This window comes from Fundulus heteroclitus, unplaced genomic scaffold (genome assembly GCF_011125445.2).
Source record: "Fundulus heteroclitus isolate FHET01 unplaced genomic scaffold, MU-UCD_Fhet_4.1 scaffold_229, whole genome shotgun sequence".
Lineage (NCBI taxonomy): Eukaryota > Metazoa > Chordata > Actinopteri > Cyprinodontiformes > Fundulidae > Fundulus > Fundulus heteroclitus.
The window spans coordinates 47,761-72,843 of record NW_023396641.1 but is presented as its reverse complement, the minus strand read 5'-3'; the positions used below and the strand labels follow the sequence as shown (position 1 = coordinate 72,843).

The following is a 25,083-nucleotide window of genomic DNA, read 5'->3' as shown; positions in this document are numbered from 1 at the left end:
TGAAAAAATTGAGGATTAATCTTAAACTATTTTTAGAAATTAACCTAGAAACAGCAACTTCACCCCAAACACTCTGGGAAACAACTAAATGCTTTATAAGGGGCGAGGCCATATCATTCGCCTCCTATTTGAAGACAAAGAGGTGGCGCAGGGTTGTGCAATTAGAAGAAGAGATTCAAACTTTAGAATCTGACCTAAAACAGCAGTTTTCTGAACAAAAGCATGCAGCTCTTTTGGTTCTGAAATTTGAACTGAATAATTTGCTTAAGGAAAGAGCTGAGTTTATAATCCATCGTACAAGACTTGCATATTATGATCAGGGTGAAAGATCAAGCAGGCTTTTGGCTGCCAAATTAAAATTAAATGAATCCTTCTCTACTATCAGTGCAATCCAAACACCATCTGGATCTGTCACTTATGACCAAGATGAAATAAACAATACTTTTGCAGAATTTTATTCTCATCTCTATACGGCCGACCCCGCTGCTGATATGGATGTCCTAAAATCATACCTGTCAGATCTTAATATGCCATCACTGACTGGTAATGACGCAGAATCTCTTGAAACACCACTTTATTATTGGGCCACTGCTTTTAAATTCTCTTAACCATGCTTTGGTCACTGGCTCCTTCCATCGTGACCAAAATACAGCTCTCATATCGGTCATACTAAAGAAAGATAAACCGTCTTTAAAATGCAGCAGTTACAGGCCAGTATCACTTATCACAACAGAACTGAAGCTGTTTGCCAAGGTGTTAGTCAGAAGACTGGAACCATATGTAGGTAAATTAATCCATTGTGACCAAACAGGTTTCGTAAAGGGTAGACTAGCATCTGACAACATCCGACGACTTTGCCATATATTACATGCTTCAGAGTCAGTTACACACCCTGCAGCTGTTTTCAGCTTAGATGCACTTAAAGCGTTTGATCGGGTCAGTTGGCAATATCTGTGGCAGGTTTTGGAGAATTTTGGATTTGGCAAAACATTCATATCAATGATCAAAACACTTTATGCTAACCCTTATGCAGTAGTACAGACAAATAATCTTTTGTCCAAGACATTCTTATTACAGCGTGGAACTCGGCAAGGCTGCCCACTATCTCCTCTTCTTTTTGCTTTGTCACTCGAACCGTTAGCCCAGACAATCAGATTAGACGCGCACATTTCACCCATTATTGTACAAGGAACACAGCATAAAATTTCACTTTACGCTGATGACATATTACTTTTTTTTACTGAAATTTCTAAATCTCTACCTCAAATAATCAAAGTCTTCACACGGTTCAACCTATTTTCCGGTTTACAAATTAACTGGGATAAATCCCTCCTCATCCCCCTAAATGCCCCTGCAAAACAACTGACTTTACCGGCCGCTCAACATGTTCAGTGGCATAACTCCTCATTTACATATCTAGGCATAATTATAACCAATTTCTCAGCTATATCACATGTAAATTACAATAAACTTAAAACAGAGATTGCATTGGACACTCAGAGATGGTCCGGTCTCAAGATGTCATTGCAAGGCAGAATTGCGATACTAAAAATGAATGTACTTGGCCGTCTGAATTTCTTGTTCTCTATGATCCCTATCTCTCCACCAATTAACTATTTTGATGAGCTGAAGTCCTTGACTACAAAATTCTTGTGGAATGATAAAAGAGCTCGTATACGCCTTTCCACATTACAACGACCAAAACACTCTGGAGGTTTGGCAGTGCCTGACTTTAAATTATATTATTGGTCTTTTCAAATAAAGCATTTGACAGTTTGGTGTAACAGAAATGTTGTCACTCCCTGGAGACAGATAGAGGAAGAACTGGTAAAACCACATAGGCTGATGGACATATTATTTTGCGGGCTGAAACCTAGGTCTGTGTGCAAAAAATTTGGGCCAATCGTAGGTAACTCCTTGAAAATTTGGTCGTCTGTCCAGAAACATATGGGATGTAATTTAAAGCTTTGTAACCGTTCTCCTGTTTGGTATAATTACAATTTACTGCAGCATTCTGGCCCCTACTTTAATGGCAGTTGGGCTTCCGGAGGAATTCACACTCTCCAGGATCTGTATGACAGAAATGGTCTGATCTCACTTCAAGAGCTTAAAGAGCGCTATTCTCTACCTGGGTTTCCCTGGTTTCTGTATCTCCAGTTGAGATCTGCAATACGTGCCCATGGAGTCCCGTGGAATTCACCTTTACCCTCCCATCTGTTAGAAGTTTGGATTTCCTCTCAAACGTCCTCTACTAGACTAGTGTCAACTATTTACAACGAAATGCTATCTAAGGGCGTTACACCATTGGGAGTCATCAGTTCTTGGAATCGTGAATTTGAAGGTCAGGGTTTTAATCTGGACTGGGACAATATTTGGATCAACATACCCATCACGTCTAGGAATCCAGCACATCAACTTATTCATTACAAGTTTGTGCACAAATTTTATGTCACACCATTAAGACATTTTATCATGAAACTGACAGATGATCCCCACTGTCCAAAATGCGATCAGAACACTATTGGCACATATCTTCATGTATTCTGGGAGTGCCCCCCTGTGTATAGCCTGTGGTCCAAGGTGCATAGTTGCCTTGAAAATATTGTAGGATTTCCCATTCCTATGCATCTCCCACTGCTTCTGTTCAATGATGACTCCGTTCTTAGTGGCAATATCAGATTGGCTCAGAGGAAAATTGTTTTCGCAGGACTAACTGCTGCTAAGAAGACTATAATACACTCATGGTTTTCCCCGGACATCCCATCAGCAAAAGAATGGATAAATCACTTTAGGGACATTGCCATTTTAGAAAGGTCATTGGCGGTTGTACACAAAGCACGAACATCTACTGTGCAGGCATGGGACACTCTTATCGGTTCTTTGGCTGACATAACATTGTTTGCCTGTGTATAAGGGATTTTCTGCCTGTGTGATGTTTGAAGTTCGGATCATCTCTTATCCTCTACCTCTCCTCACGGTTTATTGGTGTACATAATATGTACATGCTGGACTGTGTGTTGATAATTATGTGGATTGATGTGTATGTACATGCAGTTAATATTTCCCTTTTCTCCAGTGGAAAGGCAATGGCACTGTTTTTGTAATATGTTTAAATTGTTCAATAAAAATAAAAAGTCAAAAAAAAAAAAAAAATAATAATTTCCTGCATTTAAATTCTGACAAGACAGAAGTTGAAATCTTTGGGCCAGAGTCCTCAAAAAATAAAGTTCTTAATCAATCACTTAATCTGGATGGCATTAACTTGGCATCTGGAAATAAAGTTAAAAATCTTGGTGTTGTTTTCGACCAAGACATGTCATTTAAATCCCATATTAAACAGGTTTCCAGAGTTTCCTTTTTTCACCTCCGGAATATCGCCAAAATTAGAAACATTCTGTCCAGGAGTGATGCTGAAAAACTGGTCCATGCATTTGTTACTTCAAGGCTGGACTATAGTAATTCTTTACTATCAGGAAGTCCACAAAATGCAGTTCGAAGTCTTCAGCTGATCCAAAATGCTGCAGCAAGAGTTCTGATGAAAATCAACAAGAGGGATCATATTTCTCCAATTTTAGCTTCCCGTCATTGGCTTCCTGTTAAATTAAGAATAGAATTTAAAATTCTTCTTCTAACGTATAAAGCCCCTAATAATCAAGCTCCATCATATATCAGAGCTCTGATTACCCCGTATGTTCCTAACAGAGCACTTCGCTCTCAGACTGCAGGTCTGCTGGTGGTTCCTAGAGTCTCTAAAAGTAGAATGGGAGGCAGATCCTTTAGCTATCAGGCTCCTCTCCTGTGGAACCAACTCCCAGTTTTGGTCCGTGAGGCAGACACCCTATCTATTTTTAAGACTAATGTTAAAACTTTCCTTTTTGACAAAGCTTATAGTTAGAGTGGCTCATACCCTGAGCTATCTCTATAGTTGTGCTGTGATAGGCTTAGGCTGCTGGAGGACATCAGGGTCTAATTTTCTCACTCTACTGATTTCTACTGTTCTTCAGTCTACTGTTCTCCAGTTTTGCATTGTATTACATTGAAATGACTGTCGTCATTTCAGCTTTTAACTTTTTGCTCTCTCTCTTTTTCTTCATAGTAGGCACACCTGGTCTGACGTTCTGTTAAACTGTGACATCATCCAGAGAAGACGGCTCACCCGCTACTACCATCTAATGTAGAACAGATTACTAGATCAATGTGTGCTTCTGAGCTTTTTTGTCTCTCTTGTTGTGTCTCTGTTCTGTCTTCTGTAACCCCAGTCGGTCGAGGCAGATGACCGTTCATACTGAGCCCGGTTCTGCCGGAGGTTCTCCTCCCTGTTAATGGGTGGTTTTTCTTCCCACTGTCGCTTCATGCTTGCTCAGTATGAGGGATTGCTGCAAAGCCATGGACAATGCAGACGACTCTTCCTGTAGCTCTACGCTTCTTCAGGAGTGAATGCTGCTTGTCGGGACTTTGAAGCAACTGGTTCCCTTATATAGGAAATTTTTGACCAATCTGTATAATCTGACTGATTTTGACTTTGTAAAGTGCCTCGAGATGACATGTTTCATGAATTGGCGCTATATAAATAAAACTGAATTGAATTGAATTGTGAAGTGACTTTATTTACTGCTAATATGGTTTCCCTGGGTTTTATTTAGGGGGCATTAGAGTAAAGGCCAACGGAACTCAAATTCACATAACACTTTTAAGACTTTAATTTTTAAAGCTATTTGAAAACTATTTATTTAATACAATTTACTAGAATCTTTCTTCCACTTGACAATTATGCACTGCTAGTCTATCACATAAAATCAAAATCGTCGTCGTCGATTTGTTGAATGGATGAAAATTGTAAAAGAAATCGGTCTTTTCTTAGTTTGAGCTAGATTTGTAAAGTTTTATAGATCCATAAGACCTCCAGCTCTAATCACACCAGAAGGGGATTCTATAAATTCTTCCCTCTTGGACGTGGCAGGCATATTCATGTCAGATTTTCATTCGTAAACGGCCAAAACTGTATAATTTCCCTTCGACCTCACAATTCTGAACTTCTTTGGTTTGATCAAATATATAAAATCAACATAAAATACATTGAAGCCTGTGGGTGTAAGGTAACAAAAACTGGAAAACTTCAAGGGGAATGAATACTTTTGCAAGGTAGTGTATGCGCTTATAAGTCGCCATGTAGCAGAATAGTAACAGGAAAGAGCATTATTTTTTTCACTGTAAGCAACCGGAGAAAAACCGCCTTTGCTAGCATGCCGTAAAACCCTAAAACTCGCCTGATAAGCTTTGATCTTATCTTTTTACCACCCCCCCACCATTGCGTGTGGATTGCAAAAAGGGGCATTCTGCTGCATCATGCTGCAGGTCGTCGCCGACACCTAGCCCAGCAGGGGATGGGAGCCTCCCTTTGCAGCCTCTAAACTTGTCTGTTTAAATAAGCTTTGATCTTACGGTTATTTTTCCTCCACCATTATGCCGGTTGAGACGCGACGGAGTATTCTTTTGACAAACTCCTCCCCCAAAGAGCCCGGCTCAAGCTTACATTTCGGCCGTGTAAGACACTATGAACGGTCGCGTCCACTGACCTGCTTTTAGCTAAGACCCAGCCGTTTGCTTAGAGGGGAGAAAGGACTGAAGAGAAACCCTATCTTGCCGTTGTGTGGTTATTGGTTGAGTTGAGTTCTACTGATAAACTTAAAAATATTTCATGGCTATGTGAAAGAGAAATGTTTGATTGAGCTCTGTAAGAGAAATTACATTATATTAAGTTAAGATTTACTACACATGTTGAGAAGCTATTGATAAAAGTTTTTTTTTTCAGTTGATATGTCATGATTTTATTTTTTATCATGACGTTTTTTTCATTGCTTCAGCGCAGTTGTGTGCTTATGGCATGTTCTGATGTTTAATAGTTCTGTGCTTTTAACACGAGAGAGTTTGAGATTTGGGCTTTTTTTAAATTGGGTAGGTTTTATGCTGGGTTTGGGCTAACAGTGAGATACAGCAACCTGTCACCACTTGCACACTGCGGTTTTTCTTTTTTTTTCCCATATTGGGTTGCTGGCTCCTAAATGAGTCTCAAGTATCTCATGCTTCAAAGTCATGTACCATATGGAAAGATTAACTTCACTTAACATGGTTAATCTATACACAATAAAGCTACCAGAAGATAAAAGAAAGCAGAAGAAAATTTACCAGAAGAAGCTCATTAAAGACCAACTGATCAAGTTCAAGGTATGACATTAAAACCCGTTTAGAAAGCATTTAACACCTGACTGGTCTAATGGCTCAGTAACAATTTACAGTCATGGTAACAATACTATCAACCCCTTAAATGCTAGAGTTTTAGACAAACACAAAATTGTTGGATTTTGCTTGGAAATCAACGGCAACTGCGGAACAACAGACTAACAGCCAAACCAGTACTGCAAATCCTCTAAAGCCGTATGGGATGAACCCTGGATTCGAGGGGGAGTTTTGTGGTGGATTGATGTTTCATTTAGTTTCCAAACACAACTAGACCCTGCAACCCATGGTGAATGCTGCTGTTTTAAAGAGTTTGCATTCAACCGCTTTGATAAAATCCGCAAATCTTTGATGATAAAAGAACGGTCCAAAAGTAGCATTAAGAACCCGACATACAATACGACTGTGGATGGTAACTATATTTGACACCCTAAGGCCTAAGGCGGGTGTCAATGGCGTATATGCTATAAAAAAAAACACCAATTCTTTCTTCATTGGGGTAATCTTGCAGAAAAGAGTTTTTTTTTAGGACCAAATGCTGGTGAACAGTCTCGGTCATCCAGGTTTTAGTACGAAGTTCTATGGTACATACTAGGATGGTTAGTATGAAGTTGTCTAATAGTTGTTGTCTAAGTAGTTGAAGGTGTCTAATTTGAGTGGTTAAAAACACGCTGCTTTGTTTACGAGCAACCTTTACGACTGTCACCCAAATTATATTGCATTTGAAGGATCTAGATGCAAGAGACTATTGTCTCATTAGTTTTTCACCTCTTTTTGGAAGAGACTGTGTGTTGAAATTATATTATTCATTTGAAACTGAGATCAGAATGGAATCAAATAGGAATTCCTGAAAGAATATCGTATAGCTTTTACTTTATGCAAAATTTTACAATAACTGTCATCATTATAAACGCTACAATCAAATTACTCACAGAACTTTTGAACCACACTTAAGACAGTCCGTATATGTTCATCATTTCATGTATCTAGTAACTTTAGCAGACTTACGTACAGCAGTCACAAATATTACGAGTCCACAGAAGTAAAGTCTAACCATGACATATTGACATTCAACAGCAGCAGCCCCGTTTTCACAGGGCAGACAAACTTTTGATGTTTCTTTCTGTGGCAAAGCATAAGCCCACCACAGATTGTAAAGATAAGAGAGAACGTCTTAAATTTCATTTAGTAATACCTGACTTGTTTGCACAAAGGCTAGCATACTCTTCATAGTGATCTCAGTGTTAAGGTAAAAGTCTTACATAATCTCAAGACTAACAAGAGTGCATGGTGTACAACAGGAAAATGGAGGCTCTATCCCACGCTACTTGAGTCTGAGTGACGGTCTCAGATAGAATCAAACAAAAAAAGTTCAAAAAGGCTAAAATAACCCATAAAACCATGCAATAACTCTTTCATATATGTGTTTTCTAATGTATTATCAAAATAAACCATGTTTTATCGATGGTTTTAGATCAGTTTTTAAAAGGTTTGAAGATCCTCATGAGGAGCAATGCATGATGGGAAATTTCGGCTCCCCCGCTGTCTCTCACGTTTTTTCGTGGTTTAGAATTGAGGAAAAGATCATTTCGATGGCATCCAAGCACAAAATAAATCTAGCTAACATAAATCAGACAAGATGTACTTTATTGATCCGACAAGTGGGGAAATATTGAGCCGCAGCGGCAGCAGCAGCATAACATATAGAAATCAAGCTAAACATGTCTATACATTTTTACATCCTATAGTTAAATCCATTTTGTTCCATAAGAGGCTATGGGTTTACCGAAATATATAAATGAAGGGGAGCTATTAAAAATAACAGCGTGAAACCAATCAGAGGAATAATGGTCTGACATTTTAGCTGCTCCTTTGTAGAAATATTTCAGGCTTTTGTTTTAGTTGTTTTTGTTTCTTACATTGTTACTGCATTTAAGATACAGGGTAAGAGATTAGTCAGAAAAACTGATTTATTGATTATACACATTTTGGAATCCTGAGCAAAAGAGGGCAATATTTAGAAACGTAGTGGGTAAAAAGTTAAATTAGTCATGGATAAATTGGAACCTTATTGTTGCAATTTACTTTTGTTTATTTTTAAAGAAACACAAGGAATTTTAACATGTTATCACGGTAGTGCTGACTGTTTGCTTTAAGGATGGTAAAAGCAGACTTTATATGTTTTATTCAGTAAGACAGATTTAGCAACCATTTTCTAAAACAGAAATGCCGGAATCCTCGGCTCCAAAAAAACAACAACAAACAAAAAACAACAACAAAGAAACGAGAATTATACACAGGTAGATTTAATTTACTAATAAATATAGTAAGATGGTGTTCAAAATCTCTGGAGGTTTTTCACATTTTGTCATGTTACAAACACAACCTTCAATGCATTGTTTGGCACCAAACCCAGCTGCAGTGTGTCACGGCCCTTTCCTCTGACCTGCAGGGGCGGTTCCTCCTGCAGGCAGAGGCGGGTCTTATTAATTGGAGCCACTTGGGCTCATTATATAAGTTGGGCTCCATTAACACTCTCTCTCTCTCTCTGCTCCTCCAGGTACTCACTTTGTTGGTTGGTTCCGTTTGGTTTTGGTTAACATTCAGACACATTCTCACATACATGTTCACCCACTCATACACTGCACACACTAAACATTCTTACAGACTCACATCTGATCCCTGTTTTATTTATTTAAAGTTACTTATAGGTTACAATAAACTGTTGATTGGCCTAAACCGTTTTGTCTCCCCTCCTTTTTGTCATGGGCATTGAGCCGGCCTGTGACAAGTGCTTGTTTCCAAAAAAAAGCTAAAGCTTGGTCTCTTCTGACCATAGCACACAATTCCTGTCTAAGTCCCAGAACAGTCACGTTTTCAGTTTGTGATGGTAGCACAGATTAGGCTTTTTTTCTACCCTGACTCCCAAGCAGCTGGTTGATATATACTATGATGATGATTTTAGAGATTTTGTATCCCTAAAATGTTGCACTTTGCTAACAGCGGATTACTAATAAAAAAAAACAACAGTTTATTATTATGGGATTTAGTTTTATCTAAAGGTTGTAAAGTGGTGGTGTTGGTTGCTTTTATTCTTTAGGGATGCTATATTCACTAGATACAGGGAAACTGGTCAGAGTAAAAAAAAAGGGTCTTTGATTGAGCTAAATGCAGCGCAATCCTTGAAGAAAATCTGACAAAAGACTTGAGGCTAGACCCTAAGCATACTGGTAGAGCAATGGTGGAGTGGTTTTACCTATGTTAGACTGGTCATGAAGGCCAAAACATATCCTTCCATGTTTTCTGTCTGCCCTATGTGGCTAGCGATAAAGTTTAAATGGGACTCCCTCTATTTGTCTTTCAACAATGGCTTTTCTCTCTAAATGTGTCCATAAGTTCATCCCTGACCTATCCGCTGTGTTCCTTCGTCTTCATAATGTTGCCTGTTTTTATTAATGTTCTCTATCAAACCTTTGAGGCCTTGTGAAGTGACTTTATTTACTGCTAATATGGTTTCCCTGGGTTTTATTTAGGGGGCATTAGAGTAAAGGCCGACTGAACTCAAATTCACATAACACTTTTAAGACTTTAATTTTTAAAGCTATTTGAAAACTATTTATTTACTACAATATACTAGAATCTTTCTTCCGCTTGACAATTATGCACTGCTAGTCTATCACATAAAATCCAAATCGTCGTCGTCGATCTGTTGAATGGATGAAAATTGTAAAAGAAATCGGTCTTTTCTTAGTTTGAGCTAGATTTGTAAAGTTTTATAGATCCATAAGACCTCCAGCTCTAATCACACCAGAAGGGGATTCTATAAATTATTCCCTCGTGGACGTGGCAGGCATATTCATGTCAGATTTTCATTCGTAAACGGCCAAAACTGTATAATTTCCCTTCGACCTCACAATTCTGAATTTCTTTGGTTTGATCAAATATATAAAATCAACATAAAATACATTGAAGCCTGTGGGTGTAATGTAACAAAAACTGGAAAACTTCAAGGGGAATGAATACTTTTGCAAGGTAGTGTATGCGCTTATAAGTCGCCATGTAGCAGAATAGTAACAGGAAAGAGCATTATTTTTTTCACTGTAAGCAACCGGAGAAAAACCGCCTTTGCTAGCATGCCGTAAAACCCTAAAACTCGCCTGATAAGCTTTGATCTTATCTTTTTACCACCCCCCACCATTGCGTGTGGATTGCAAAAAGGGGCATTCTGCTGCAGGTCGTCGCCGACACCTAGCCCAGCAGGGGATGGGAGCCTCCCTTTGCAGCCTCTAAACTTGTCTGATTAAATAAGCTTTGATCTTACGGTTATTTTTCCTCCACCATTATGCCGGTTGAGACGCGACGGAGTATTCTTTTGACAAACTCCTCCCCCAAAGAGCCCGGCTCAAGCTTACATTTCGGCCGTGTAAGACACTATGAACGGTCGCGTCCACTGACCTGCTTTTAGCTAAGACCCAGCCGTTTGCTTAGAGGGGAGAAAGGACTGAAGAGAAACCCTATCTTGCCTTTGTGTGGTTATTGGTTGAGTTGAGTTCTACTGATAAACTTAAAAATATTTCATGGCTATGTGAAAGAAATGTTTGATTGAGCTCTGTAAGAGAAATTACATTATATTAAGTTAAGATTTACTACACATGTTGAGAAGCTATTGATAAAAGTTTTTTTTTTTCAGTTGATATGTCATGATTTTATTTTTTATCATGACGTTTTTTTCATTGCTTCAGCGCAGTTGTGTGCTAATGGCTGTCGTATGACTTAGGAACAGAGGACTCAAATGCAAGACCTGACACAGTGGGTTCAAACTCAAAGTTCCTTTAATTCAGTCCAGGGTCAAACACCAAAAAATCCAGCAGAAGCAGAGTAATCCAAAACAGAGGCAAAGACAGGTCCAAATTCAGGCTGAGGTCAAAAAACACTAGAAAGCTAAGTAGACAAAAGGCTGGAACGCTAGGCTCAAAGAACAAAGACGAACTGGCAAAGGGAAGCTGCATCAGTAAGTATTAAATAGTCTAACAAACAAAAGAGGAGCACAAACACCAGGTGATTGACATTAGGCTGTGGCAGATCCTGATTGCAGGGAGGAAGTGAAGCTGCCTAAAACAAGTTCAGGAAATAAATACAAAATAAAACAGGAAGTGAAAAGAATAGGTAAAACAAGTAATACAAGAAACACATCTAATCAGGACTGCCCCTGACAATGGCATGTTCTGATGTTTAATAGTTCTGTGCTTTTAACACGAGAGAGTTTGAGATTTGGGCTTTTTTTAAATTGGGTAGGTTTTATGCTGGGTTTGGGCTAACAGTGAGATACAGCAACCTGTCACCACTTGCACACTGCGGTTTTTCTTTTTTTTTTTCCCATATTGGGTTGCTGGCTCCTAAATGAGTCTCAAGTATCTCATGCTTCAAAGTCATGTACCATATGGAAAGATTAACTTCACTTACCATGGTTAATCTATACACAATAAAGCTACCAGAAGATGAAAGAAAGCAGAAGAAAATTTACCAGAAGAAGCTCATTAAAGACCAACTGATCAAGTTCAAGGTATGACATTAAAACCCGTTTAGAAAGCATTTAACACCTGACTGGTCTAATGGCTCAGTAACAATTTACAGTCATGGTAACAATACTATCAACCCCTTAAATGCTAGAGTTTTAGACAAACACAAAATTGTTGGATTTTGCTTGGAAATCAACGGCAACTGCGGAACAACAGACTAACAGCCAAACCAGTACTGCAAATCCTCTAAAGCCGTATGGGATGAACCCTGGATTCGAGGGGGAGTTTTGTGGTGGATTGATGTTTCATTTAGTTTCCAAACACAACTAGACCCTGCAACCCATGGTGAATGCTGCTGTTTTAAAGAGTTTGCATTCAACCGCTTTGATAAAATCCGCAAATCTTTGATGATAAAAGAACGGTCCAAAAGTAGCATTAAGAACCCGACATACAATACGACTGTGGATGGTAACTATATTTGACACCCTAAGGCGGGTGTCAATGGCGTATATGCTATAAAAAAACACCAATTCTTTCTTCATTGGGGTAATCTTGCAGAAAAGAGTTTTTTTTAGGACCAAATGCTGGTGAACATTCTCGGTCATCCAGGTTTTAGTACGAAGTTTTATGGTACATACTAGGATGGTTAGTATGAAGTTGTCTAATAGTTGTTGTCTAAGTAGTTGAAGGTGTCTAATTTGAGTGGTTAAAAACACGCTGCTTTGTTTACGAGCAACCTTTACGACTGTCACCCAAATTATATTGCATTTGAAGGATCTAGATGCAAGAGACTATTGTCTCATTAGTTTTTTATGGGGCTAAAATAGTAGCTTTAACATTTGCAAATGTGTGTGGAGAGTTGTGTGTCTGTATCTCGATTTGTGCGTGTGCAGTGGGATTTGTAAATGTGTGAGAAGATTTGAGTGTCTGTACAACAATCTGCAAATGTGTAAAACTACTTGTGTGTAATCCGTTTTGCAAATGTGTAAAAAATCCACAAATCTGTATTCAGATCTGCAAATGTGTACAGAGATTTGCAAATGTGTAAAAAATCCACAAACCTGTATTCAGATCTGCAAATGTGTACAGAGATTTGCAAATGTGTAAAAAATCCACAAATCTGTATTCAGATCTGCAAATGTGTACAGAGATTTGCAAATGTGTAAAAAATCCACAAATCTGTATTCAGATCTGCAAATGTGTACTGAGATTCGCAAATGTGTAGATCAATCTGTAAGCACAGACAGAGAAACTTGTGTCTGAAGTATTTTTGCTTCAAGACCCAGAAATACAGACAAATCATTGGTTACAAGTCAAGCGGTTTTTCGGTTGGCTCTCTTTACACACGTGATTTTTGCTACTGTTCTGCCGCGTGACATGCACAAATGCGTAGAAGGATTTGTATGCGTATCTTTTCGATTTGTGTCCCCTTGCGCAGACTCACAGGCTCAAAGGCTCACATACTGCCCTGAGCGCAGGCTCACAGGCACACAGGCTGCCTCTTCCGGCTGTGGGAGGTCACGTGACTTTCAAGGATTTTACCAAAGCGTTTTGCTTCCAGACGGCTGATAAGGCAACTTGTTATAACTATATAACTTTCTCCCTTTAACGGCAAAGGTTTCTTGTTTTAATGAGAGACTTATCTTGCTAAAACCAGATAATTGTCTCATCATAACAACGCAACATAACCCGGCATCAGCTCGCGGGATATTTGAGTGTCATGGAGAAGAGGAGAGACGGAGGTGCGCCTTTTATTTCTTTTTAAAAAGTCGTCATTTGTCGGAGGAATGTATTTCTGCACTGAGGAGTGACAAGGTAAGTCGTGCATATACAGCAAGTCCTTTACTTGAAATTTTATCAATTCGGCAGTTATTTATATTTAACAACTATGCTATGGAAACAAGTTGCAGCCCTGTAGTACAGTCTCTGGCTCCGTTTACACGGTGAAAACAGGTTTGCGTTGCCTTTGTACTCTCCATTTACACACTACAAGGTTTAACTGTTGCTTAGGGGGGCTTTCAGCTATAGCTGTGGGTTTATTTACAACAGTTTGCAGCCGAAACAGTCCTCCGCGGTGCCAGCCGCTGTTTTCTTCTTCTGGGCAATTTGACCCGGAGCTTCAAAAATCACAGCACTACTAGTGGTGCGTCATGGGAATTACACCGTTTAAGTACTCTGTAAACAGGGCCTTTGACTGCAGGTTTGAGCAATTAAACATTGATCCAGTCTAACCTTTAATCACAATTTTAAACAGTAGCTATTCTTCTTCTGATGGGAATTCTGTAAAAGTACTTTTTAAAATTCCCATAAACAAAAACATTTAGGTAGGAGGACCAGGATTAAGATAGCTACATTAAAAATACAGCCAGAAAATCATGAATGTTCTCTTTTGCATCTTAGAATGCCTGTGCATTTAAATTGACATAAAATTAAAATACTTGAAAACTTTGAATTTGGAATATTTAGATTCTCACATTTAGCAGAACTAACGTGCTCAATTTTTAGAAAGAATACATTGTTATTTTTACCTTTTGTTTAAAATAAAAAAACTTGAAAGAACAATAACAAAATCTCTGCTGTGTTTACAGGTTGGCATCTCTAAAGCTGAATACATGGGTGGTGCTGTCCAAAAGTTACTGCTGGATATTTTCTTCCAGCAGTAACAGAGGGGGTACCACAGCCAGAATTCATATCGACATGGAGACAGAGAATGGTACAATGAAAGACATTCAACGATTTTTGCGTCTTGATGACAGCTATCCTGAAAACTACTTCATTGTGGGATCCAGCACCCACAGCCAGCACATCAACAGCCAGTACTGGATGAACCTTTTTCAAAAACTGAAGAATACAGATTACTTTACTGGTGACTTCTTGGATAAGCAGCCAATTCTGCTCACCTGTTTAAATATCACTGAGGTATGTTTGAATGTAAAAGATAAATACTATATGATATATGCTTTTAAATATGGAGTATGTACTTTAAGAACTTGTTTATTTTCTTGTCTTTCAGGAAGAACTCTTAAAGTGGTTCACTTATGGAACGTAATTCGTAAGATTAGAGATACTATTGCTCCAAGTTGCCGGTCCTACATGATGTATACCCTTCCACGGCTTTTTGGTGAACAAGATCATCTCAAACAGGTTTCTGAGCAAGCGGCGGAAACTTGCACAGTCCAACGTCTTCAGAGGACCGTTCACACGTGATGAGACACTTCGAAGGATCTTACCTTCTGATGACAGAGAACTTTCTTCATGCACCGTCCACACATGATGAAACAATTGAGTTATGCTTATTTTTAAGAGCTTATATACGTACAAACCTGTGACACGTGTGATATTTTCTTGTAAAAAAAAAAAAAGAGTTTGTGGAGCAAATGACCTTGTGAGCCTGTCCAGAATGAACCTGTCACTTTCCCACACAGTCAGAATTAGGCAGCTGCAGACCCCACAACCCATAAAGGACAGGCAGTCAAAGAAATACAGATGGAGGGGAAAAAAACAGACCTGTTTTCTACGATTCCCATGTACTTAAAGGTTTCATCATGATGTACATAACTTTTTGAATTTTGCTGCTAGGTTTTATATTTTCTGTGATTCTTGTTGTGTTTGACAGCAAATATATGCTGCTACATACATTAGGACAATAACAAGAAATCTAACTTCACATTTGCCTTGTAATCTGTCATGTAGGACAAAATGTTTAAATGACATGTTCTGTAAACCCCTCCACTGCTCCTCATATTCAAGACATACTTTTTATATTTATAACAGCAAGACTTATAGTTCTCTGTTACTGAACACTGAGACCCAAGTTATGTACTGTTTGACAATGACGATATGGTCGAATGATATATGAAAACCTTTAATGAATCTTTGGTAAAAACCCATTACAAAATGAAGTGTTATGGTTTGTGATCAAACCAACTCATTCTTTCCTTAGAAACATAACATTATACTCCAATGTTACATCAACTCACAGAAGAACATACATTAAAAGTACCTTTAACAAGTGCTCTGAAAGATCCTTTTGAAAGGAAGTTTTCTACCTCCAGAAGATGACCAAACTAGAACATGATCTATGAGTATTAAAAAGATCAATACATGGATCTCAAAAATGAACATGAGAAAATCCTTTTACATACAACAGACAAAAGTCTTTGTTAGAAATCTGGGCACTATTGCACTCAAAGCATTTATCAATTTTACAATCAACTTTGAAGAATATAAAAGAAAAATAATGCCCTATGGAAAGAAAAGGAAAATCAGTACAGTTTAAACACATGCTTCAGAATTTTTACCTTAAAGAAGCTTTATAGCAACAGCAATAATTTGACTTCAAAACTTGTATTTCACAATGTTGTTGGAGTAATCTTTTTAATCAGTATTTTTGCTCTATATCTTTGTCAGCAAAAACAAAAGCTAACTGACTCTATTGTGGCTCACTTCCATATGTTCCTGAAAACATGACCATTTTGAGTCAAATGGTAAACTTTCTTTTGAAATATATTACATAGTGGTATTACCTGTAACCAATAACATTTTAGATCAAATTGGACTTTTTCCATGAAGATTTGCATGAAAAGAGTTTTTCAAGCAATGTCTGTCGAAGGACACCTCTTTCACCTTTACTTGGAACTCGAAGGAAAATCTCCAGGTGGCAATTCTGTCAGCATAGGTGGGAATGTAGATGACCAAGCTCTCATCATCCATGCTTGCTATAGCTGATATGTCTACAAGCACATGAAATTATGGTTAATATAAAAAAGAAATAAACTTAAATGACTCTTTTAAGCACACAACTATTAATCTTTACAGCAGAATTTATGATTGTATGCATGACATGTTTTAAAAAAAATTAAGCTGCTTATCCGTATCTCTATCTTTTTGTCAGCCTATCTCATTAACATCCATGAAGAACTTTTGCAGTCACAGGCCCTGTTTACAGAGTACTTAAACGGTGTAATTCCCATGACGCACCACTAGTAGTGCTGTGATTTTTGAAGCTCCGGGTCAAATTGCCCAGAAGAAGAAAACAGCGGCTGGCACCGCGGAGGACTGTTTCGGCTGCAAACTGTTGTAAATAAACCCACAGCTATAGCTGAAAGCCCCCCTAAGCAACAGTTAAACCTTGTAGTGTGTAAATGGAGAGTACAAAGGCAACGCAAACCTGTTTTCACCGTGTAAACGGAGCCAGAGACTGTACTACAGGGCTGCAACTTGTTTCCATAGCATAGTTGTTAAATATAAATAACTGCCGAATTGATAAAATTTCAAGTAAAGGACTTGCTGTATATGCACGACTTACCTTGTCACTCCTCAGTGCAGAAATACATTCCTCCGACAAATGACGACTTTTTAAAAAGAAATAAAAGGCGCCCCTCCGTCTCTCCTCTTCTCCATGACACTCAAATATCCCGCGAGCTGATGCCGGGTTATGTTGCGTTGTTATGATGAGACAATTATCTGGTTTTAGCAAGATAAGTCTCTCATTAAAACAAGAAACCTTTGCCGTTAAAGGGAGAAAGTTATATAGTTATAACAAGTTGCCTTATCAGCCGTCTGGAAGCAAAACGCTTTGGTAAAATCCTTGAAAGTCACGTGACCTCCCACAGCCGGAAGAGGCAGCCTGTGTGCCTGTGAGCCTGCGCTCAGGGCAGTATGTGAGCCTTTGAGCCTGTGAGTCTGCGCAAGGGGACACAAATCGAAAAGATACGCATACAAATCCTTCTACGCATTTGTGCATGTCACGCGGCAGAACAGTAGCAAAAATCACGTGTGTAAAGAGAGCCAACCGAAAAACCGCTTGACTTGTAACCAATGATTTGTCTGTATTTCTGGGTCTTGAAGCAAAAATACTTCAGACACAAGTTTCTCTGTCTGTGCTTACAGATTGATCTACACATTTGCGAATCTCAGTACACATTTGCAGATCTGAATACAGATTTGTGGATTTTTTACACATTTGCAAATCTCTGTACACATTTGCAGATCTGAATACAGATTTGTGGATTTTTTACACATTTGCAAATCTCTGTACACATTTGCAGATCTGAATACAGGTTTGTGGATTTTTTACACATTTGCAAATCTCTGTACACATTTGCAGATCTGAATACAGATTTGTGGATTTTTTACACATTTGCAAAACGGATTACACACAAGTAGTTTTACACATTTGCAGATTGTTGTACAGACACTCAAATCTTCTCACACATTTACAAATCCCACTGCACACGCACAAATCGAGATACAGACACACAACTCTCCACACACATTTGCAAATGTTAAAGCTACTATTTTAGCCCCATAGTTTTTCACCTCTTTTTGGAAGAGACTGTGTGTTGAAATTATATTATTCATTTGAAACTGAGATCAGAATGGAATCAAATAAGAGAGAACGTCTTAAATTTCATTTAGTAATACCTGACTTGTTTGCACAAAGGCTAGCATACTCTTCATAGTGATCTCAGTGTTAAGGTAAAAGTCTTACATAATCTCAAGACTGACAAGAGTGCATGGTGTACAACAGGAAAATGGAGGCTCTATCCCACGCTACTTGAGTCTGAGTGACGGTCTCAGATAGAATCAAACAAAAAAAGTTCAAAAAAGCTAAAATAACCCATAAAACCATGCAATAACTCTTTCATATATGTGTTTTCTAATGTATTATCAAAATAAACCATGTTTTATCGATGGTTTTAGATCAGTTTTAAAAGGTTTGAAGATTATCATGAGGAGCAATGCATGATGGGAAATTTCGGCTCCCCCGCTGTCTCTCACGTTTTTTCGTGTTTTAGAATAGACCCCTTGCAACCACGTGACTCCGTTACCCAGAACCCCTTGCGTGGCGGCCATATTGGTTGGCACGCCATTTGACAAACTGACGAGTTCTCCAGGTATTTTTCTTCTTTAGATGACGTATCACAAGATCGTTTTAAGAGTAAGTTGATGGTTGATGGTATCAGATTGCCAGATCCACACAGCAAAAGCCTGAAGGGACGGAGCGAGTCTGTGAAATGCTGGCCAATGGTTTCGTACCGCGACACAGCTGCTTTATAAACACGCAGGCCAGTACGGACAAGAGAGCACGAAAGCCATGAAACCACTGGACGGCTGCAATTATTTTATATCAGGAAAAAGGCTCCAGCAAACGCCCGCGACGCCATGAGGGATTAAGCGGGTCAGAAAATGGATGGATGGATGTTCAGACATGTTTGTGCAACAGCACAAAGCAGAGAGGAAGACCCGCCCGGTAGGTTAAAAAAACATCACTCACTACGGATTATTGAGGTGTTTTTGTCTTGTTAAAATGGGTGGGGGTGTCGGCGACATTGCAGCGTAAACATAGAAGTACTAGCGCCCGTAAACGGGCGGAGGGGAGGTGGCGATCGTTACACTGGCCGGAGAGCCGCCGCTGTCTGGAGCAGCAGGAAACGGGTGCAGCAACAGCGGCTCTCCGGCCCGTGTAGCGATCGCTACACGGGCCGGAGAGCCGCTGCTGTCTGTTGCTTCAGACAGCGGCGGCTCTCCAGCCCGTGTAACGATCGCTACAGCAGCAACAGCGGCTTCTCCGGCCCGTGTAACGATCGCTATAGCAGCCGTAGTCATGTAGTAGACGGGCTGTCAGGCTAGCGTGCCCACCAAGATGGAGGCGCGCACCCCCGATCACATGACTGTGACGTCAGATGCAAGGGGTCTATTAGCATACATTTTCTTTTGAACAGTATCACATCAAATATCTGTTTCCTGCCCTGGAATTCCCTTTTCAGACCAACTACATTTTCCACATGAATCGGTGTAGTATGTGATCTAACATACTTTTGCCCAAAGGTAAAACACTTTTTGATACCATGTTGCCCTACAACAATGTAATAGTATACAGTGATGATGTGACCATTCTGCAACAGCACAGTGAAGCTGTTTCTTTTCACTACTCTTGTGAACTCTTGAGAGTAATACAACTCTCCGTTGACTAGAGGTCGCCTGAATATTTTTACAACTGTATCTGGTGTGACTGAAAGTTGCTCTCTCATGACCAGTAACTCTTCGCTAGAAAGTTTTCGCGAATAATGCAAACCAAGGGTAAGAAGTTGATCAGTCACTCTTTCAAAGTGCTTAATTCTTTTTCTGCCAGTTAAGTTATTAAATAGCTGGATGCATTCAGGAACAGCATTTTCAATGCATCATTCCTCAAAAGAGGTAATACTTGTCTATATGTGAATTGTTTCATTATCTGTAAAGGAACAAACTGAGTGCCATGAAACATTTTCAGTATTTCACCATTATACGACTCAAAAACATACCCAGAATGGGCCCACAAAGGTCCCCAGTTCCTGACAGATTCTGGTAGATGAAGACATAAATGTACATTAAATGACACATAGGCATTCCCATAGAGTTTTTCAAATTGTTTGACAAAATCTACCACAAGTTTTTCACATTTCTGTACATCTTCTGTTGTAATAAGGTTTTTGCAAAGCAAGAACATGAATCTGACAAGGTCTAACCAGTGCTGGTAAAATACATGGGGCAAAATTCCTTTTAGCACAAATATACTATAAAACAGTAACCAGTTCTGCCATTCAGAAGCCTTCCAAAACTTTCTCTGCTGAAGAGATCGGGGCACTCTTGTGATATTGCAAGGAGGCTTAATTAGTAAAAGCTGTTGATCAAGGTCATTCACTCTATTGCCAATATAATATGGCTTTTCATGGTTATCACTGTCCAGCCACATGCTTGCCATTTGGCGAACCACGCCAAGATGTACATTATGCATGTGATCAGGAGGCATGCCAGATATGATATCAAAGTGTGGAAAATTCATAAGACACGTGGGTCCTTTAACACCCTTCACAGGTTTTTTAGTACATAAAGCCTCCCTTGCATTGCTTATGGTTGAAGCGTGGTCCCTCTTTGAAACGTCTTTGTATGGGTATACCCGAACAGTGCCATGACCCTTTTCAACTTGTTCACCTGGATGTAAACAGAGGCTGCAACCATACTGGCCATTAAACTGGGTCATATTTTGAAGTATGGGCCTTGCTACCGAATCACACATCATGAGAGGAGCCACAACTCTACATTGTTCTGAAATCCCACTTCTTGTTATCTTAAAGCCCTCAGTTGACAACTTCTGACACTCTGAAATGAATGGCTTTAAAAAAGTATTGACATTGGGCTTTTTATCACCAAACCACAAGCCAAAAAGTAGAACATTGTCTTTGCGCACAGCGTAAGGAAGTTTGTTTACAATCCCATATAATGGCCAAACACCAAAGAGTGAGGATTTGAATACTGGCACGCCATCACAGTTGAGTGTTAAGGAGTATCCATGAGTACAGTCAAGCGGGCCTCCAGTTTCTTTCAGATCATGGTACATTTTACCATTTCTAATATCCTCAAAATTTTCAGAATTGCAAGTGCCATCTCTTGACTTGAGAAAATGTTCAATATCTTCCCTTCTAAGAAGATGTTAAAACTGTGTTTGGATTGGTAAATATATAAAGAAACTTCCATTCTTCAGAGAGTTGTTTTTATCCCATGCTGTGCTGCATACATCACATTGTCCTTCACTATCTGGTTCACCGATATAGTAATCACAGTTTGGACAATATATGTGACATTGTAGGTGACTTTCCACTGGCTTAAGCTCTTTTAAGAACATGTGCTTTGAGGTTAACTGTGTGTTTTCCGGACAGTGAATATTGATCAAATCAAGGAGATCTGAAAGAGCAATGCCTGTGAGTCCATGTCTCAAAACAAATGAAAGTATGAGTAAAAAACTCTGAGCTTGAGTTAGTCGCGAACCTGTGTAGAGTGTGTTCGTTAATTCGTGTGCAGGACTTTAAAATAATAACTCAGCCATGGACGCAGAATTCCATTTCACCTTTGCAAAGGGGAGAGATGATACACCTGCCGACTGCGGGCAACAACAACTCTCTCTCTCCCGCTCAGGCTGGTTTTTATTAAAGTTAGAACACAGATTATACAAGGTCACAATGAATGACGCACACATCCTATCGCTATCTTACTCCCTAATAACTATCTTCTCGTTGTTTCCTCCAGCTGCATGTGAACCGGAGTTTCTGTTCTTTCCCACTGCCTAGGACTGGCCTTGAAAGTTCACCTGATACTCATACACAGAACCTATTCATATTCTCTTCTTCTGATAAACAGACAGGCCTCAAAGCAAATATATTGCACATTAAAAGCATGTTATACCTTCATAAATGTGTACTAAAAAATGTATCAAAGTTAATACATTCCACAAGAGTTTCTCTTCACTTTCCAATTCAAGACCAACTTTTTTGAAGTGTGATCCGTCATTCACTGACTCATTAGGGCTATCTTCAAATAAAATAGAAGATTCTTCTTCACTTCCAATAATGGATCCAAGACTGTTATCCAAGTCATTTTGAATATAATTACTGGTATTTGGTGACACTTGACTGCAATTAGGGTTATCATTGAAGGGAGGTACACTTTCCGTGGAACATTCATCCTCAAACAAGAGTGGGGAAGTAGGACATCCAGGAACAGAGTCGCAGCAGTCAACATGGAGGCCCTATTTATGGAAAAAAAGAAACAAATTTAGGTTAAGAGATATTGTTTTATCACTTACTAAATATTGTTTTAGATCTTCAATACCTTCAGTGAATTAGTCAAAAATAAAACTACACATTATCCAGTAACACTAGTAACAGTAATCTGAAACGTGTTATACCAATTTTATTTTGCTGTCCTGGTTTGTTGCTCTACACTTTGCTAATCTGGAGAGAGCATAAATGCTAAAAAATGCTTTCTCTTACACCAACCACTACTTTTAAATTAAAAGGAGGTAGCTTCACCAGCATGCTCCACCTTGACTAACTTGGACCAATAATTCATCCTAGCTTCTAATCCACCGACAGATACTTTAAGTTACACACAGTTGAAACTTACACAGACTTCTAATGAACTTTGTTGTCCACTGAGAGGAGACCATAGTTCAGAATCAGAATCAACCTATAAAACAGATTAGAAAATAGAAACCCATATCTTACAAACCAACCTTCATGTTACAACATGCACATCACACACAGACTACACTATAGTTGACCTTTTTGTTAAGTTTAAAATATAAACCTCAAAACACACATGTTTTATTTCCATGTTTTATAAAGACTTTGCATTGATTTCTATTAATGTGTATGGCCTAATCTAGACCTTACCTTAACCCTAACTTAAACTGAATTCCCAACTTAGACCTAAACCTAACCCCAAACCCAAGAAGAGAACGTGTCCTCACGGGGACCAGTTGAGTGGTTTCCACAAGTACATGTAAGTCCCCACAATGTAGTATATTTAACAAGAATCAGCCTTACACTGTTTTTGTTACCCCACAAGGTAACAAAAACAAGTTCAATATCTTGCTGTGTCTTGAGGTTCATTTGACTATTAAGAGTATGCCCCAGGCTGAAAAAAAGGCTTGCAAACAATGCACTATACTTACAGCAACGGGAGTGACCTTATGTGCATCTTCAGGCGCATTTTCAGAATCGTAGTGAGAGGAATTCTCATTTAGGTTCTGTAAATAAGATTACAGCGTATCCAAACACAGATTTTATATGCATCCAATCACCTGTGAGATTTATTATGAAATACAGAAGCCTAGACTGAAGATTATTGACACAAATGTCACGCTATCATGTTATAGCGAATATTATAAACAAATACAGTGAGGTTATTTGTTAATACAAAATAAATAACATAGCAGTTAAAGGTGTAAAACCCAAATATAGAAAAACACAAAAAAAATGTAAACCACTCAGATATTGTTGTAGGAGGCCTTTGAGGCTGAAAATGAAGTGTTTTCAAAAAATGTATGTTTTAGTAAGTTTTTACAGAAATGTTGTAATATTGCAACATTGGGCCAAATGGAGAGCAGAATTTCCTGTATGTGTACTCATTGTCTGAACAACAATATAGAACTACGGATTCATTTGCAGGGTTTTGCTTTTATCCCAGAACAGCACATGAAAAATAATCTCAGTCATGTTGTTATGAACAGTTTGTTTTTATTTATTCCAGCAAAGAGAACTTTTTATTTACAATGATAGTCCCAAAAACAGTTCCTTTCCTCTGAAAAACAGAGGCGAACATTGCACTTGCTGCAATGGGTATTCGTATACCCTTTACTGCAATGTCTGCAGCGTCCTCTCTTGACCTTCATGGGGAAATGTCCAGTGAGGTCCTTGCGCACATCGAGTGGGGGGTGTGCACATGATTTCTTGGACGGACAATTTGGACTCCCATCATCTGAGGATGGTCTCTTCCTAGCAGTCAAAGGACTCCCTGCTGCGTCTGGGTTCCCGCTGCCTGATGATGGACGTCCTCGTTTTGGAGTTGTGAGTGTTGTGTCCATCTGATTTGAAAAGAGAAGAATCAATATTAATATTAATAATCAATTCATGCACGTGTCAAAAATGCATGCAGATATCGCAAAACATGGCAAATAGCAGAAAAAGATTCTTACCAGGATGAGAGAGGATGCTAGCTGTGCCTGGAACTTTCTCATGTTTAGCATCTCCTTCTTTGGCATCGCGAGAGCCTGACAGTGCCGTTTGTATAGGAGCCAGGCATTGACCACAGCGAGGGTGATGGTGTGCCAGAAGATGTACATGTACCATCGGCGGGATTTCAGGGTGAACTTGTATTTTGCTGTAAATGAGTCCAACAAATCCACACCTCCCATGCATTTGTTGTAGGTAGCCACAATGTAAGGTCTTTCAACGTCAATGTAGGTTTTGGTGGCTTTGTCCCAGCGCTGAATCTCCTGCACAGGTTCTGGTCCAGTGAAGGATGACACAAGTGTGACTACCCTGTTGTTATACCATTTCACAGCGCAGATGTTGTGGGTCCCCTCCAATCTGTGGTCAAAGCTTCCTCTACCCTTCTTCTTTAAGCTCTTCTCATGTTCAAGGTTGCAGTTAGGGAGCCGCACCTGCCTGGCTGTACCCACATAATGGATTCCATGCTCAAGGAGCTTCACTACCAGTGGAACAGAGGTGAAGTAGTTGTCTGCATAGATCTTATAGTTCTGACCCTTTGGAAGTGTGGAGGCAAGCTTCAACACAACATCACCTGACAATCCAAGTTCAGATTTGACTCGTATTCCATTCTTGCTGCCCTGGTAAACATCGAAGTCAAGCATCATGCCAGAGATTCCAGCTCTCACCCATACTTTAAACCCCCATGGGTGTGGCTTGCCTCGCATATACTGCTTGATGCTGCTGAACTTCCCCTTGAAAGGAATCATCATTTCATCCACAGAATTGTGCTCTTC

General features: G+C 39.2%; 1 long non-coding RNA gene across 1 annotated transcript; it reads left to right on the top strand.

Moving 5' to 3' along the window:
* The first annotated feature begins 13,523 nt into the window (after positions 1-13,523).
* On the top strand, positions 13,524-14,786 carry LOC118559118. Its single transcript, XR_004928661.1, has 3 exons — positions 13,524-13,571; positions 14,345-14,675; positions 14,770-14,786. It is a non-coding gene; the product is annotated as an uncharacterized LOC118559118 (long non-coding RNA).
* The last annotated feature ends 10,297 nt before the right edge of the window (positions 14,787-25,083 follow it).